At 39.5% G+C, this 16,985-nt stretch overlaps 1 protein-coding gene and 1 long non-coding RNA gene across 2 annotated transcripts in view; one reads left to right on the top strand and one right to left on the bottom strand.

Moving 5' to 3' along the window:
• RBFOX2 (RNA binding fox-1 homolog 2) overlaps window positions 1-16,985 on the bottom strand; it is a 273,967-nt gene that overhangs the window by 206,500 nt on the left and 50,482 nt on the right.
• On the top strand, window positions 3,417-5,485 carry LOC112668722 (uncharacterized). Its single transcript, XR_003141827.2, has 2 exons — window positions 3,417-4,131; window positions 5,107-5,485. It is a non-coding gene; the product is annotated as an uncharacterized LOC112668722 (long non-coding RNA).

Below are 16,985 nucleotides of genomic sequence, written 5' to 3'. Positions count from 1 at the left end.
TCACAGCTTTGGCATTTAAAAAAAGATAGCTATTAAACAGCCTCAGAATATAAAGGAAATATATCCCAAAAGGATAATTCTGAAACATTCAAAAAATCCCTCTAAGAAAAGCAAGCAAACATGTTGAATATCATAGTCTTAATTTAAATTAACACCTTCGCCAAAAAAGGTCAACATAAACAAAATAAATTTCACTTAACTGGTATACATTGGCTATTTCAGCTTTTGTAACAGTCTCATTACTTACACTGCTATTCAACATAATGTCAAATCAGCTCTGCTGCTTACTAGCAGAGTCACCGAGGCAAGTTACTCAATCTTTCTGATCTGTAGAATATACGTATCATGCCTATATATCTCAGGGATGTTAAGATTAAGCGTAACGTACGCAATGTGCCTAGGAGTGTACCTACCCTACAGAGGAAAGTTATAACCATTTTTATTATATGCTTTGAGTTCACAATCCTGTCATATCCCTCAGTCCCCTCATACCTGGATGACTGAATGAAATGGACCCGTCTCCTGCCCCTGCGATTGCTTCCAATGCCCTACTGGCCACCACTGTTGACCCTCTGACTTAAGCTCTCTGGCTATCTATTTCTGGTGTACCAACAGCAAGTCCCTGAACTTCCTCTTACTGTATTAATTCCCTGATCAGGAAAAAAAAAATTACTGCTCATTAACTTATCAATTCAGTGATCTTCTGATAATCACCATGTTAATTCTTGCTTGGAACTGACCTAACAGACCTCAAATGAAACCATCAGAATTTATGGACTTTTTTCTATGCCATTTTTTTTTTTTTTTTAAGTAGGCACCACACTGGGTCTGGGCTTGAACTCACGACCCTGAGATCAAAACCTGAGCTAAGATCAAGAGTCAGATGCTTAAAGTACTGAGCTACCCTCTATACTATCTTTTTAAAAACCACAAACATAATTGTTTTAAACATATGGTCAACTATAAAGAATTCATAAAAGAGCTACCTCTCCCAGATCTCATCACATCTTGACTCCTGTACCAGCTCAACTACTTAACTCCTGCAGTTCTTCCTCTTCCACCCCTCTTGGATGAGTCTCATGGGGAAAAAGTAGCAGAGAAAACTATCTGTACAGTTTTCTATCATATAATTAGATGCTTGAGATAACTAGGAGAAGGGCAAGAGGCAAGACACTACACAGGGAGGATGGATAGATTTCTGAGGGGACAGAACTACATACAGGTTGATCATTGCTAGAAGGTGGAAGAAGGGGCACTAACATATGCAGGCACTGCAATGTGCTACATAATCTCATGGTCTAGGGATTACTTCCATTACCAGGTGAAGAGACTGAGTGAGACGCAGAGAAGTTAAATGACTGGACCAAGTCCAAACAGCTAGTAACTGGTAGAGCCAGAGCCACAGTTCTAATTCTGCTCTCCCACTACATGGCACACAGTAACTCAGTCCAGAAAAGCATTCATCCCTAGGCCAAGCAGTAAGGGAGGTAAAGTGCATTCTCATCTACACGAAAGCTTAGCTAGACTGTTTCTCTTCTAACAAAGGGAATAACTGAGAGATGATTCACCTTTAACACATAGTTATGGCCCAATTACTCCCATTGGTGGAACAAAAGCAGTGTTTCTTACATTTTAACATACATACAGGTCACTGTAGGGTTATCGTGTTAAAAATGCAGATTCTGATTCAGTGGGTTTAGGGTGGTACCAAGATTCTGCATTTCTAACAAGCTGCCAGGAAATGATGAAGCTTCTGGTGTTTGGACCATTCTCAAAATAGATTATACTCAGTGGTCCCCAAATCTGGTTGACCATCAGAATCATCTGGGAATCATTTAAAAACAATAGATCTCTGCCACCCCCTCCTCCCTCTCCTGGACACTCAGAGATGTATGGGGCCTTCTACCTCATAATTCTGTAATTCAAAGAAATGTGTGACTATTAATGACAACAACTAAAGCAAGCATGGACTGAGAACATAATAGAGGTCTAAGTTCTTTACACATTAGCTTATTTACCCCTAAGTGCCACACTATCAAATTGGTACTTATAACACTATTATTCCTAGTTATACATGAGGAAATCCACACCTTGGGGCTGTCACTCATCACCTGTCCAAGGTCAGTCAGGGAGTAGAGAACGGGGTCTGTTCAAGACATAGCCAATCTGATTCCAAAGAGTCTGTGGTCTCACACACACCACATAATGCTGCTTCCCACACTACCCAATGGTAATGTCATTGATTTTAACAGACAATCTTGAACAAATACATCCAAATGGGTCACCTCAGAAGATGACCCTAGGAAGGCTTTGCTCTTATTCCTCAGATGCTGCCATCATTCAAAACATTGCCTCTGCTAAACAAAACAATCAAGGGCTCTTTATCTGCACCTGAAAATACCTTTAGAACCTCCATCTATGACTTGAAATATCTTTAACGGGGATAAAAGCTTGTCATTTGCGCATCAATTTGATTTTCTGACAACCCTAAATCGGGAAAAGCCAATTCAAAGAAATCTAGTCTCAGATCAACTAGGTATTTTTTTAAATAAAAAATTCAGTGTTAGGTACTGAAAATGTTTTCCTTATCTCTCATCTCTGAAGTGGATTCCAAACGAGAGTTCTTTATGTTTTGCGCAATGCCTGTATCACTAGAGCCAAAGCGACTATTTTGAAGGGCAGTACTCATTTGGATGCACAGATTCTGTTATATTTGTTTTAAAAGGAAAAAAAAAAAAAAAAAAAAGAGCCTCTCAGTCATTCCAAAAGAAACACATTTGCCCTTCACTAACAATACGAACACACAGCATATGTTCAGAATGACTGTGTTGGAGCATGCAGTTTTCCTTTCTGCTGCAAAAGCAACTGTTTTGATTCCCTTTCAGATTTTTTTTTACATAAAAAGTGCGTTTTATTCATACACACTCAACCACAGAAAAATAAATACGATAATCAGGCATTAATGAAGCATTTAGCTGCATGCAGCACCATAAAAGGCATCGTACAAAGGCAACTACATATCCAAATGTGTGCACAAATACTCTCACATCCAAGGAATAAAAGGCACATACAAACACTACAGGGAATAAACTATAAGAATATCATTTCTGCATCTAGATTAGCTCCTTCATTAAACGAATACATCCTTTTTCAACAAAGAAACTATTCTGCAAATTCAGAATGATTTACAGATTTTTAAAAAGCAGGCATTAATGCAGATGAGCACAATCCCACAGAACCAACCTCTCTGCTTGAACTGGACTCCCCACACCTTACTGAAGTCAGAATTCCCCTGCACAAACTCCCACTCCGCCCCCCCCCCTACGCACACCCAACTCCCCACCAACCTCACAGGGGTTCCTGGGCTGGTCCATGGAATCTGATGACATCACTCTCTCTTCCTTCCTGGAATTCTAAACCCTGCTGCTCTCCCCTTGCACACAGCTACCATCTCCATGGCAACCTCACCTCCTCCTGCTTCCCTATTGGCTTCATGGAGCAGGATACACAAAAAGGTTTTCCGTTTTCCCCACCACCACCCGCCCCAAAAAAAATGATGCTTTCAACAGGAACCTGAGCTAAATTTAGCTACTTGGGATTCAGAGTCCTATGACTAAGAAAATACAGAGAACCATCGTCCTTCCTGCATTCCACCCTCCTCTCAACTCCACCCTGAAGTGGCTGCTTCACCTCCTCGCCCCCAACCCAAAAGACAATGATAGTACCTGCTGAGCATCAAAACAGCTGGACTGACCCACATACAAGATTGGTATACACAGCAAATTCTTACACCCACCTCTCCTCCCAGGAGAGAGGGAAAGAAGAGAACAAAAATAAAAGTATGCACCGATCAAAAAAATAGTTGGAACATTTCATGTGCTGAGCATCACACTTCTGCTTCCTTCCATCCAGAGCCAAGGACTGGGAACTCCATGCCTAAAGGCAGAAATCTCTCAACTCTTACAACCGGATTCTCCTATTTGCTCGGTATTATTTCCTCCACGAGAGGAAACGAGCTAAGCCTGGAACCACAAATCCTGGGTCCAATTTCCCATCCCAGGGACTGACCTGCTCTGGAAACTGGAACAAGTTCTCACATCCCTCATCTAAAAGCAGCTCCCACACAGGGATGTAAGAATTACTGACAAAATTAATGTAAAGTAGTTTAAGTCTCTGGGCCAAAGGGATTGAATAAATAGAGAGTAAGTTGACATCATTAGTAGTGAAATTCCAGTGGATATTAACAGAAATTAATAAGCCCCAGAGGAAGAACATCAACTTCTAGAAAATGATTCTTTTATAAGCATAGATATACCACAAAATATGCGTAATTTCTTGAACCACAGACAGTTACCCCAATAGTTTCTACTTCTGGTAAAATCCAGCTGTACTTACCTCATCTACCAGCCAATCTCTGATTGGTACTCAATTTGGGAGGCAGCCCTACTTCTTCAAGCTGCTTAGTCCTAACTCTGACTTTGAACTTGCTGCTCACTCTCCCTAAGTGATGACTAACTAGGAGCCAGGGCTTCATTTTCCAGCTCAGCTACCCACTGCCCATTCTCAGAAAGTAGTTTTTTGTCAGAGCCATATTTGATAGCTGAACACAGAATCAACCTAGTGGCTGTGTCCTATATGACTCCCAAGGACAAAGCATCAATTGTAACCAAGTAGGAAAGGCTCCAAGCAGGTCAAAGCCCTGTAGTATGAAAGAGAGTGGATTAAAATAAGACACACCCGGGAAAATTATATTTTCGGTTTGCAGGGCAAAGACTCAGCTCCAGGGCACCAATTCCACAGTGAAAAAATAGACAGGAAAGGAAAATGATTTCGTGTCATAAGAAAGAGTCATTTACCCCAAACAGCATTTAAACAATTGCTGTTAAACAATTTGGAACATTTAGCAAAACATTTGGAACATTTAGAACATTAAAAGGCCCACCAGTTAACACACAGGCATCCAGAAGAGTCTTTACAACAGCTGTGGGAAACAGCAAAGGATGCAGTATTTGCTAATAAACACATTACAGGGGAAGGAGAGGGAGAAGGACCTCAGTCTGAGTAGCCCATCCTTGAGATACATGCTTTCCTATCTCACCCCTCCAGACTCCTAACAAGCCACCTGTCTGAAACCCTTGCTGTGTACACCTTCCTGAGGTCAGATGGTTCCACAGGCTACAATGAACTCTCTTCTGAAATACCTTATTTTTAACACTCTTAAACAGAAGGTCAACCACCTTGTACTACAATGGGAAGATGCAGCCCAGCGTCCAAGATGCCCATCAAATCAATTACTGAGCTTGGTTCGTGCTGGTTATCGTTATGAAATCCACCCACAATGGCCTGGACTAAAGTGGGCCACTGCAAACGCAGCTCAATTTACTTGCTTGTTTTGTTCATACGAGTATTAGGTGCCCTTACAATGCACCAGGGAAGTTTTACAGGGCTTGTCATTTATTCTCAGAATAAAACCAAACAACTGCAAGTGGTATACCTTCTTACCTCACTTTGCAAACAGGGAAACAACAGTTCCAGAGATGTCAGTGTGACCAAAGTTATAGAACTCATTCTTTAATTTTTTAAAGAGCCAAGATTCTAACTCAAATCTATTGGACTTTGAAGCTGCTCCTTTTTCTACTTGGCCTCCTATTTATAGACAGTTGAGGTTGGAAAAGGAACATCTAAAAATCATTTCATATCTGCGTTTTCTTAAGTCATCAATAAATGTATCTTCAATTTGTTGCTTGACATCAAGATCAAAGTTACACTTTTTTCATATTCCTAACAGTATTAAACCCTAAGGAGGCGCTCAATACTTACTAATTTATTATTCTAATCCTATTATTCTAAACTTCTGGACAAATGGCAATGATTCTACTCAGATCTTTTTAAATTAAAATTGGTTTGAGAAATTACATGCTGAAGTGAAATGACAAAACTTCAGATAACATATTCTGGAATTTAATTTTATAATATTTGAGATGAACAAAATCATCACTCTTATAATGCCTACACTGGTCCAGTCATAATGTCCTAATGCTGCTGGTTTTAATCCATAAACCCTAATGCAGTCAGGATCTATACATTAGATTTATGATTTCTAAATTCTGTATATAGAACCAGAGCATTTCAAAGTATTTCTCCAGGGATTTCACTAAAATTAAATCAGCTGATTAGAAAACCAAGCTAAAGAGGCCAAGGTCATGTGTCTGGTATCCACGTGAACCAGTTAGCATCACTCTCTCCTACTGCCACAATATGCACCCTGTTGTAAATATACATCTCTGGCTTTAAGAAAGTAATGCAAAGTAACACTTCTTCTGAAAAAAAAACATATCTACTGATATCAAATACTCTAATTGGCTTTTGTTCTTTAGAAAGCAGCTACTGTCTTTCAGAAAACATGACAATTGTTCATCTTTCAATATTTACTGAGTACCTACCTCAGGCCAGTTGATAGTCTCAAAAGGGTAGCACTGGAGGACAAGTAAACAGAGTTCAGTGTAATATGTGATGCAGCAGAGGTTTAGATGAGTACAGTTAGAGTACACAAGAGGAAATGGCTAACTCTAGAAGGTGTCACCAAGAATGAGCTCCAGTAGTTCACTTAGATAAAGGTGGCAGGGGAGGGCCTTCCAGGGGAAGCAAAGATTTACAAAGGAATAGTCATAAGACAACATAGCAAACTTAGGATAACTTTCAAGTATTTTTGAAGTATTTTGCTAAGGCCAAGTTAAGCATTGAGAGATATGGCCAACTGAGAGAAGGCAAGGCAACATCTTTAGATTTTCTACCTCATCCAGGTTAGATTTTCCTAAAATGTCTTACTTGGAGTTAGACTTCCTTTGGGGGAGGGGGGTGGATTTCCATGTGGAGAGGAGTGCTCTTTATAGTGTCCATGATAAAAACAAAGGTCAATAACAAGCTTCATAGCAGAGGAAATCATCAAAAAGGCAACCTACAGAATGGGAGAAAATATTTGCAAGGCATATTATCTGATAAGGGGTTTATATTCAAAATATATAAAGAACTCCTACAACTCAATAGCAAAACAACAAACAATCCAATTATAGAATGTTCAGAGGATGTGAGCAGACATTTTTTCAAAGAATACACAGATGGCCAATAGGTACATGAAAAGGTACTCAACATCGCTAATAATCAGGGAAATGCAAATCAAAACCTCATGTCTGCTAGAATGGCCATTATCAAAACCATAAGAAAAATGAGTGCTGGTGAGAATGTGGAGAAAAGGGAACCCTAGGGCACTGCTGGCAAGAATCTAAATTGGTTCAGCCACTATGGAAAAAATATGGAGGTTCCTCAAAAAATTAAAAATCGAACTACCATATGATCCAGCAATTCTACTTCTAGGTATTTATCTGAAGAAAACAAAAACACAGATTCAAAAAAATACCTGCACCCCCATGTTCACTGCAGCACTATTTGTAATAGCCAAGACAAAGGAACAATCTAAGTATCTACTGATAGATGAACAGATAAAGAAAATATGTATATATACAATGGAATATTATTCAGCCATAAAAAGAAGGAAATCCTGCTGTTTGTGACAAGATGAATGGACCTTGAGGGCAATAGGCTACGTGAAATAAGACAGAGAAAGACAAATACCATATGATCTCACTTACATGTGAAACCAGAAGGGAGGCAGGGGAAATGCAAACTCATAGATACATAGAACAGATTAGTGGTTACCAGATGTGGGGTATGGAAGTGGGAAAAATGGGTGAAGGTGGCCAAAAAGCACAAACTTCCAGTTATAAAATAAATGAGGAACAAAGATGTTAGAAATAACTAAATTTTTTTAAAAAACAAAAAGATGTAATATACAGCATGGGAACAATAGTTAATAATACTGTGTTATATATTTGAAAATTGCTAAGAGTAGATCTTTTTTTTTTTTCAAAGTTTATTTTTAACTTTTTTTTATTAAGTAAATTCTATGCCCAATGTGGGGCTCAAACTCACGATCTCAAGATCAAGAGTCACATGCTCTTGATGTGGCTCAACTGAGCCAGCCAGGCACCTTGCTAAGAGAGTAGATCTTAAAAGTTCTCAACACAAGAAAAAAAAAAATGTACAACTATGTGTGGTGAGGGATGTTAGGCAGACTTACTGTGGTAAGATCATTTCACAATATATACATATATTGAATCATTATGTTGTACACTAGAAGCTAGTATGTTATATATCAACTATATCTCAATTAAAAAAAATAAAAGTCCAAATGAGGTGCATCCATCTGAAAATGAAGCCTTACTAGCTGAGAACCTTTAATGGAGAGATTCTTCTGTCTACAAAGCAAAATCCAAATGTGCTGCCCTATGAGGCAAAGTTTCCTTATTATTCCTTATCTCTCAGAGAATTGGTTTGGAAACTCATTGGTGTAGTTTATTCACCAATTTTCCTTTCCCACTGATATTTGAAACTTAGTATGTTGAACATGTGACAACCAAACCTAGATGAGTAAAAAGAAGCATCTTCGCGTTCACAGAACACCCCTGACATATAAACACATAAATGTATGTGCACACCCACATTCTACCAGCTTTGACAGACAAGATTAGTAACTGTATGAGGAGAAAAGCTATCTGCTGCATCAATCACTGCCCAAAAGTAGAATCTAATTTTTTTTATTTATTTATTCATGATAGTCACACACAGAGAGAGAGAGAGAGAGAGAGAGAGAGAGGCAGAGACACAAGCAGAGGGAGAAGCAGGCTCCATGCACCGGGAGCCCGATGTGGGACTCAATCCCGGGTCTCCAGGATCGCGCACTGGGCCAAAGGCAGGCGCTAAACTGCTGCGCCACCCAGGGATCCCCAAGTAGAATCTAATTTTTAAGCAAAATTTTTATTGAAGTGACTATATATACACAGAAATGGGCAATGAAAAGTGAATTTCCTCAAAGTGGACCCACTCATGTAACCAGCATCTAGGCAAAAAACAAAAAAACACTATCAGCGCTCTAGAAGCCCATCTCACACATGTCCAAAGTCATTCCTATCAGCCCACAATAACTAATTAACAACATAAACTCACTCTGCCAGTTTCTGAACTTAATATAAATGGAATCAATCACACATTATATACTTTTTTGTGCTGGCTTCTTACATGCATTATATTTGTGAAACTGGTCCATTTGTTGAATGTGGCAATAGTTCCATTGTCTCACTGTAAAGTATTCCATTGTAAAAATATATACATCATCATTTATTGATAAACATTTCAGTAATGTTGAAAGGCATTTGTGTTCCCTCCAGCTTGGAGCTACTACTAAAAAAGCTGTTACACACATTCTTATCTGTGTCTTTTGTTGCACATACATACACATTTCTGTTGGGTACATACAGGAGTAGAATTGCTGATTATTGGGCACACTTTGGCAGATACCGCCAAATGCCAGTTTTCCAGTACATGAGTATTCGTGATGCTGAACCACCTCATTAATGCTCGGTGATGTCCACCTTTTTCATTTTAGCCATTCTGAAATTAGTATAGTAGTATCTCACTGTGGTTATCTGCTTTACTCTAATGATTAATACTACTACTTTTTAAGCATTTGGATATCACCTTTTATGAAGTATCCAAATCTTTTGCCCATTTTTTTCCTGGACTGTTCTAAGACTGATAGGACTTGTTTTATATATTGATTTGTATCATTTTTTTCCTTTATAGTATTAATGCTCTGGTTCAAGTAAATATCATGAGAATATTCTCATATGTCTTCCTATAGAAACTTTAATACAGTAGCATCTAAAATGTGTATTTTTGGAGCACCTGGGTGGCTCAGTCAGTTAAGTGTCTGCCTTCAGCTTGGGTCATGATCCCAGGGTCCTGGGAGCGAGCCCTGCACTGGGCTCCCTACTCAGCAGGGAGCCTGCTATTCCATCTCCCTCTGCCTGCCACTCCCCCTGCTTCTGCTCTGTCAAAATAAATAAAATTTATTCTGTCAAATAAATAAAATCTTTAAAAATAAACAAAATAAAGTAAAATGTGTATTTTTGAAATTCCCCACACATCAGGTATGTGTATATAAACAAGTGAGGTTTGCTTCCATCAACCAACTCAAACAATCGAATTAAAGCAAGATTACACTGAATTAAATGTATTAAGCACCTCTTATGTGCCCAGGACTGTGTCAGGTGCTACATGTAGTATGTAAGTGATTAATCTTAGCTAATGGCATGACACTCAAGTATTAGCTGTGAGGATTTTGACATCAGAGCTCAAAAACAGTAAATAATCCTCTACCATCCTGAGCTATCCAAGCAAATTTCTATTTCAATAAGGAACAGCAGGACAAGGTATTACATTATTACTGCTTTTGCTTCTTCAATATACACATCTAAAAACCACATCATTTACCAATTTTCAGAAGAGTACACCTAAGATCTTAATAAGATAACAGCTACAAATTCAGTAGTTTATGGCTCAACTACCTAAAAGAAACAGCTAGATCTGGAAATTATGCAATTTTTCCTGAAATAAAAAAATCTCACTCTAGCTAGAGAAGAGTGGGGCAGAGAAGGGAAAAAATACATATGTATGCACACATATTCTCACACTCCTACACAACCCTACATTTTTTCTTTAAATGTTTTCCAATTTTCTTACCCATAATTACTTATCCTTTTTCTTCCTGATCTTGGAGAGAAAGGTTATCTTTATAAAAGAAGAAGAATAGCCAAGCCTAAGAAAGAGTCTCAGTGAGTTAAGAATCAAATTATTATGATCCCTTTATGAGAGGTACATTTAGGAAGGTCAATTCTGGGATGAGAAGTTGAAGGGGTTAAATGAAAGAATTGTCATTAAACCAATTCAGATGAGCAGAGTTTTTAAACCAGAGTCATTGAGTTTTCCTTATTCTCCCATTTTGTAATGATCCTCAAAATAGAATCATGCTACTCTTCCAAACATGTAGAACAGAGAGAAAAGAACAAGTCTGCTCATTTTAGAGGTCAAAGTAGACCAGATGCTTCAAAGCCTGGGCTTCTAAGCCTTAAGCATATTTTCTGAAATAATGTAAGAATCCATTAGCAGAACCTAAGGGATGACCTCAAGCTAAAACAGTTTATTACCTTGTTTATGAGATAAAAAAGAAGCCTATGAGATTAAAACTCTTTTATCCAGAAAATTTTCAAAGTCAGCACTCTGACCCAAAATAACAGGCAAAGGCTTGACCAGCTAAGAATTAAGCTCTTCAACAAGAACCATAATTTCCCATAGTACTCATTCATTCAACCAATTTTTATGATGTGTACACTTACTATGGTCCCATAGTCTAGGGACCATGAATACAGTGTGAAAAACTGACATAGTCCCTGCCCTCGTTTATGGACAAATTGTGGACAAAAACATTGTACCAAGTAAGCAAGCATTTGGTTACAAATCATGATAAACATTAAAGAAAACTGGGGAAGGGCAGCCTGGGTGGCTCAGTGGTTTAGCGCCACCTTCAGCCCAGGAAGTGATCCTGGAGACCCGGGATCAAATCCCATGTCGAGCTCCCTACATGGAGCCTGCTTCTCCCTCTGCCTGTGTCTCTGCCTCTCTCTCTCCTTGTGTCTCTCAAAGAAAATTGGGGTAAATGTACTTTAGGTTAAAGAAGGCCTCCTTCAGAAGATGATATCTAACTAATTAAAAAAAAAAGTGAAAGGAATCTTCCTAGTGATTCCAACCAAAGACGTCTGGTCAATTCACCCCTACTAACTCCAACTCATTCTTCCAGTTTCTAAGATTACCTCCACCTTCAACTTATCCCTGTATTCTGAATGTTGTCTCTGCTCAAATTAATCAAGATTTCATGATATGGTCTCCTTGAACTAGAAACTGCAGTTGAGGGCCTCTCTCAGTACAGTACTGACAGCATTTGACAGTATTTACAGTAAGTGTGCATCCCAAAGACAGCAGAGAGCTGCTCAGGCAAAGCAGGGGTCTCAAGAGCCCCTCATGTAATCTCCTTCCAAGATGCCATAGGAGATGAGCAAAGGTGTCTATCTGCCTCTAAATCAGAACCTCTGCCTTTCTACTATTTCAAAAGCAGCTCTTGTACAACTGCATATGAGTCTACCATTATCCCAATAAAAATTCCAATTAAAATAAAGCAACTCTGAGAGCCTCAAGCCTCTCTATAAACAGTTAAATGGTTCATCTCCTTCCTTTTTCCATTATCAGCTTTTTATATATCAAAGGCATGAAGTCAGCATGCCTAAAAAGGAAAGAAGATGACAAAAAAATCCTGTCTGGTTTACCTCCGCTTCCTAGTCCCCTTGCCTCTCTGACCTCTTCATACATACATACATATATGCATAAAATGTCCCCTTGCAAGAAGTTTTAAATGATCTTTAAAAAATTTTAGTTACTGCATTTCCCTTAGAATTTTTTTCTAAGAAGAACTTAGAACTAATACATAACTCAGAATGTGAGAGAACATATGCACCTTTGGATCCAGAATATAATGAGTTGAAGCCGTCCCTGATGGTTGGTTACTGGCTATGTGACACTGGCCAAGTGCAGTTTCCTCTTCTACAAATGGAGTTAAGATCACCACGTTAGTGAGGTAAGAAGAGTATGATACTTGTCAAACAACTGCCACTCAAAAAACAAACAAACATACTTAGCTGCCTTCTCTCCTTCACGCCCAAAGAGAGATTAAAAAAATAAATAAATAAAGGTGAGAGGGAAGATCTTACCGAAGAAATTCAAATTGAGAACATTATTACAAGGTTAAAAATACCAGGTAATTCTCCATTAGCTCAATGCCATATTGCTAAGACTCACTCATAAGAAGGGTGACTATGTGACCTAGCTTAAGAAATCCAAATTTTAAACACTCTGACCCATTATTTCCACTAACAACAGAATATCCCAGAAATTTAAATATTTCCATTTCCCAACTATATCTCCCAGACCACCTCACTATCTAGACACACTGCAAAATTCTTTCACAGGACAATATATTCCACACATTTGGCTCAAAAAAAAAAAAAAAAAAGTGATCACCAGATTTACATGAGGGCAAAGAAGGCACTGAAAGTATGGACAGGTCAGGAAAACAAATCTATGCTGCTGGGAAATCTATGCCTACATAGTATTTTTCAATATATCTGAATAAATTCTCATTTATGCAACAACATGAATACAATAGCCAAATGGGTCAGAATAAAACTACAAAGACCCAGGTAAAACCCAGGACCACATTTTGCAACCATCAGCTAGAGCCAAAAAAATGGGATTCAAACACCAAGCATACCCCCTCAAGTCTAACAGGCATCTGCACCAAAATAGAAAGTCAAATTTATGCATAAAATATATCCCTGGTGAAGTCTGGAAGGCCCATAAGAAAAATTCATCGTTCCTGCAGCAGAGCATCACGAAAACTACTCTTTTACCCTATGCAGAGCATCTGCAATAGCTGAGAGGCTAGCCAAATTCAAGCAGACATCAGAGCACAGATGGGCTGCTCCCGTGGCAACAATGCTGGGATCTAAGTGCAAAACACCTTTTTATTCTACTGGACTTAAAATCACTGTCAAACTCACCCTTTGGCACACAACCAAAAAGGGCCAGTGATACTCAGCTTATAATGTAAACAAACCATCCACGTGCAATATTCTGAACCTTTGGGAATGAGTGCAAGATTGGGGGTGGGAGGGTGGTGGTGAATGAATGAATGAATGAATGAATGAATGGATGGTGGCCTTATGTTCCAAGTCTGCTTCATATTCTCATGTTCCTGATACCCACTGCCAGCAAATACCTCCCGGGTCCAGGAAAAAAAGCCTTTCAGCATCTGCTTTTAATTTGGCCATCTCCCCTCCTCCCCCCACCACTCTTTCCTCCTCTCCCCTCGTCCCACCTCCCACCTCATATACATACATATATGCATAAAATGTTCCCTTGCAAATAAATGAAGAGGTCAGAGAGGCAAGGGGACTAGGATGCAGAGGTAAACCAGACAGGAGGAAAGGCAGAGAACAAGGCACGAAAAGAACCCATGATGGCAGCCCCTGAGCTCCAGCGGGTAGGGCTGTTTCTGATTAGGTGAGTACAACTGCAGAGCTGCACAGGAAGTGCTCAGGGGGCCCTCTTGGTCAGCCCCCTCCCAAACACACTGAAAACCTTTGTACTTTAGCAGGCCCATCTGGAATCAGTTAGGACCAAGCTCCTAGCAGGCCTTTTCTTTAAAAACATAAAATGAAATGAAAACTCCCTAAAACCACTACACGGAGCTTTCCCGTCTGCAACTTTCTCAACCCTTCCCCCAAAATCACTGTTCAGAGCACATTTCTCCATCTCCCATTCTGGGGTCACCTCAAACAAAGAGTTCTATAAGAACATAAAGCATTCAGAGAGCCAGCATCAGCTGGCCAAGGAACCCCCAGAAAATTACAAATACAGCATTTGTGCAAGGAAAATACCTCTTTACACAACTTTGGGATTTTTTTTAAGTGTTATTTTTAGAAATTCAAAGCGGCCTACTTTTTTCTGCATTAAATGAAGCATATCCGTCATGAAATTTTTCATCTTGTTCTGTCTTCTACATCATGCAAAGAGTAGAAAGAGAAACTGGGGTAGTTCTAGCATTCAAAAGGGAAAAGGTTTTTCAACTCACATTCCTAAGTTAATGGAATTCCTAAGTTCTGCAGGAATTAGATTTTTACTGATGCTTTCTATTAAAAAAATAAAACATAAGGCTTGACTTCTCTGGTAGTGTGGTAAATGCCTAGACCTAAGTAAGATCCAGGAGACCATGAGAACAGTCATGATGGCCATGAAGTAGCCACGTGGCTAGAAATAAACCACTTAACTTTTCTGGGTCTCTGTTTTCTCACTGGCAAAACGTGAGGGTGTGGCAGACTCGCTAAGATTATTTCCAGCACCACCACCTCCTCAAATTCCACACACCTAACAAAAATAAGAGTACAGACACAACTAGCCACCAGCTTCACCTAGGAATCAGTACTTTTTTTAAGATTTTATTTATTTGAGAGATAGAGAGATAGCAACAGAGATGGAGAGAGAACATGAGCGGGGAGGTGAGGGAAAAGCAGGCTCCCCGGGGAGCAGGGAACCAATGTGGGGCTCATTCCCAAGAGCTCAAGATCACGACCTGAGTTGAAGGCAGATGCTTAACCGACCAGCCACCCAAGAACTCCAGAATCAGCACCTTAAAGCAATTTTCTTATTGCTCCCAAAGACCATACAGCAAGGAGTTAGGTATGTGGTGGTGGCAAATGGCAGAGCCTGTGAGCTAGTATACTTTTTAAGCCACGTTCCCTGAGTTCATATCACTGAGCGACATGGTAACCAAGACAGGGGATAAAATGTTTAAAGCCAAGTACCAGGCTAGTCATCTAGGCCAACAACCTAATCAGAGAAGTATAGCACAGAGACCTGGAGAATTAAATTCACAAATAACCACTGAAATACAACTCTGTTCTTTGTGCTTAGAAGCTTATTTATTTAATTGATCTCAACAAATATTTATTGAATCTACCATGAAGGCTAGATTCTCTGGGGAATACAAAAAAAAAAAAAAAAAGAAAGAATCAGAAACTACCCTATCCTCAGGAAATGTCTCATCTACCATTTGAATGGTTCAAATATAATTTTAATTTTAGTTCAGAATTTGATAACAATGAGGTAATTTTAAAAGAACCACAGATCCCTAAACCCCTGCTGCTTCCTCCATGTGCCTCATTCTCTTATTTCTTATCTTCTTACATCTGTTAAACTTAAGAGGGTTCTAATCTGAAAATTATCAAAATTATTTCACTATGAAATTTCAAGGCCGCATTATAAACTGCCTAAATTTATCACAGGCCTCATGAAATGTTACATAAGTTTATATCCATAGAGTGAGGTACAGACCTACATAACCCGTTCCCCAAGGTACAGCTGTCACCAGCACAGGAGCCGTGCAAATTGTCTCAACAGTTGACAGTCGTACCTATGGCAATCAGGAACAAATTCTTGACCCTGGGCTGGGTTCTGGGTTCTTGACCAGCTGAGCAAATAAAAGGTTCAGGATCAGAACCGTTATTTGTTGGCAGCCTTGGCTTTAGCCATGCCCTCAGCCACACCCAGAATGGCAGGCATTACTGGAGACCAAATGTAAGGTCTTAGGCAAGAGGTGTACCATGCAACACTTGCCTTGATTGCACAGGTCAAAGTGACTGATGTTTCCCTGGTAACTAAAATTGGTCACCTGCAGGGGTCTAGTTCTTAGCGGCCCTGTTTTGCCATTTCATATCTATGAGTGGAGAGAAAAACAATTCTACAAAACAGAGTCCACTTTCCTTAATCTCATTATCCTAGCTAACCTAAAGGATGAGTGGGCTCATTTTCCTGCACCACTGCACATGGTGTCCCATTCTGGTTAAGCTCTCTAAAAACACACCCCCTCAGGGAGCTGAACCTCCCCACTCCCTAAAATGGCAAGACTTCAAAGGCATTCAGAGAGAAGTAAGTCTCTGACATAGGGCTCCAGAAGCAGCAGGGTCACATTTCCTCCTGGAACATGGAAAGTGGAACTGTAGGAGGCACATCCGAGGAACCTGGCCCACTCCCTGAACACTAGCATATTTCAAATTAGGTACAGAGAACTTGGCAGCGTGGCTGACTCCCAAACCAGCTCTAAACAAAACTAGACTGGTCAGGATTCTTCGTGGCAAACAGCAGTAAAGGGGGCCAATCAAAACTTGGCCCTGCCAAAAAACTAGTCTTTTTCCTTAAAGGGAAAATACTTCAAGGTACGGGTTCATCTGTGTGTAGTTGTGAGGAGAGAAAAGGAGGTTTTGGATTTTCAGATTTCTACCTTCCGTTAACTTTATTTCTATTAATTCCTTTTCCCATATTTGTTCTCTATAACAACACAGCATTGCTGCAGGGTGTAATAAAAAGCAAGTCAGGACTCAGTAGAAAGCCAACCATAATCCAAGTACATCTGACCAAAGGAG

Source organism: Canis lupus, chromosome 10, assembly GCF_003254725.2.
Source record: "Canis lupus dingo isolate Sandy chromosome 10, ASM325472v2, whole genome shotgun sequence".
Classification (NCBI taxonomy): Eukaryota; Metazoa; Chordata; class Mammalia; order Carnivora; family Canidae; genus Canis; species Canis lupus.
The sequence above is the reverse complement of the archived record's forward strand: the minus strand, read 5'-3'. Positions and strand labels throughout refer to the sequence as shown.